The sequence below is a fragment of the Myotis davidii genome, unplaced genomic scaffold (assembly GCF_000327345.1).
Source record: "Myotis davidii unplaced genomic scaffold, ASM32734v1 scaffold304, whole genome shotgun sequence".
In the NCBI taxonomy this organism is placed as follows: domain Eukaryota; kingdom Metazoa; phylum Chordata; class Mammalia; order Chiroptera; family Vespertilionidae; genus Myotis; species Myotis davidii.
This window is the reverse complement of record NW_006297661.1, coordinates 17,675-19,962: the sequence shown is the minus strand read 5'-3', so window position 1 is coordinate 19,962 and position 2,288 is coordinate 17,675.

Below are 2,288 nucleotides of genomic sequence, written 5' to 3'. Positions count from 1 at the left end.
TGCTTTAGCTTTGAGGCTTGGCTCCAGCTCTTAGGCCTCTGCTGCTGAAAGCAGGTTTCTGGCCTTTGTTTACCTTCTGTATTTGAAACAATGTTGCAATCCTGCTGGCTGAAGCTCAGTGGACTAAAGAAGGTTTCTGGGGTTTTGCTTAGCTTCTATATTTGTAACATAGTTGCTTAGAGTTGCAGCTCAGAGGCCGGCAGCGGCAGGTGGAGAATGTTGGAATCCTCCGTCACTGAAGCAAGCAAGCCTCATGTTAGTTTCAAGCTGCCTGGCTGCCAGCCGCCATCTTGGCTGGCAGTTAATTTGGATATTGCCCTGATTAGCCAATGGGAAGGGTAGCGGTCGTATGCCAATTACCATGTTTCTCTTTTATTAGATAGGATATTTGTGTAAAGGACAATGAGACACTTCATATTTTGTGTTATTTACAATTTATCCCTCATCTACTTTCCAAAGAACTTGCAAGGTGGGAGGGGACCAAAATATGGTATTTATATGTTTTGGGTCAATTGAGATAAGTAGATTACAATATTTAGGTAATGATGGTGACTAAAAGTTCTAGTAGTTTTGTGCAAAGTGAAAAATGTGTTGAGTAAAATGACTCCTATTTTTGAGAGAAAATAAACATATATCTTGGAAATATTTGTTTGTATGTCTTTCTTCTCCCTCTAGACAGGGCAGTTTTCTGTAGCGGGGCATGTGTCTTCTTTAAATGTGTATCCCTAGAGCTAATCACAGTGCTTAACATGTAGGCACATGAATGAACAGAAGGAAAAACAAAGGAAGAAAAAGAGGAGGGACAGCATAGAGATAATACTGTTCTGGGAACTACCATTAAAACAAGAATGTTTGAATGACTGATACATGTCAGTTAAATCGTGACTCCTTTACTCGCCAGACATGTTCCCTTGAGCAAGTTACGTAACTTCTCTGGACATCAATCTTCATAAAGTTGGTTAGTAATAGCAACTACCTCTTAAGGATCGTATGAAATAATGCATTTAAAGGTCCTGGCACATAATGTATATTTGACAAACCTTAGTAATTCACTCACTTAGCATATTTTATCAGGGGCTACAGCATGCCAGGCACTATTCTGTGTGCCGAAATTATGGAATTGAGCAAAACAAAGTCCCTAGTTTTATGGAGCTTGCATTCTAGTGGAGTATGGAGGCAGAAAACAAACAGTCACATAAAATCAGAAAGTGGCAAGTGCTATGAAAAAAAAAATAAAGACAAAAGAATGGAAGGCATCATGGTGGCGAGGCTGTCCTTTTACACAGCGTGGTCAGAGAAAGTCTTAGGTGAGGTGGCCTCTGAGAGAGCTCAAGGAAGGATGGACTGGAGACTGGAGGTCTGAGGGAAGACAGACCAGGTGGAGAAGCAGTGAACGTGAAGGCCCTACAGTGCAGAGTATGCAGGATGTAGCTACCGACAGCCAGGAGTCCAGTGAGCCTGGAACACAAGAAGGAGAGGGCGGGTGGAAGACAAGGGAGATCAGGAGCTAGGCCATGGCCTTCTGAGTGTGTTGGGAAGCCATTGAAGGGCGTTGGGCATGGGAGTAATGGAACCTGATTGATTGCTGTAAAGGATAATTCTGGGTGCTATGTGGAGCAAAGATGGTAGTAGGGTGTGAGAGGAAACAGCGAGAACAATTAGGCAGCAGTTGAAATAGGACAGACAAGAGTTGATGGTGGTTTGGATCAGGATAGTAGCAGTGGAGATGGGAAGAAGAGATCAGAATTGGGATACATATAAATGTAGGCTTGATTTGGTTTGCCATTTGAATGTATGAGGGTGAGAGAGAGAAAGGAGTGAAGGTAAATGCCAAGGGTTTTTGTTTTGTTTTGTTTTTTTAGATGATGACTAATTTTTATTTTTTTTCAATTAAATCTTTATTGTTCAGATTATAACATTAGTTACTCTTTTTTCCCACCATAACTCCGCTCCACCCAGTTCCCACCCCACCCTCTGCCCTCACTCCCCACCCACTGTCCTCATCCATAGGTGCACGATTGTTGTCCAAACTCTTCCCTCACCCCACACCCCTCCCCACCCCAAGAATAGTCAGTCCATTCCCTTTCTATATCCCTGATTCTATTACAATCACCAGTTCATACTGTTCATCAGATTATTTATTCACTTGATTTTTAGATTCACTTGTTGATAGATGTGTATTTGTTGTTCATAATTTGTATCTTTACCCTTTTCTTCTTCTTCCTCTTCTTAAAGGATACCTTTCAGCATTTCCTATAATACTGGTTTAGTGGTGATGAACCCCTTTC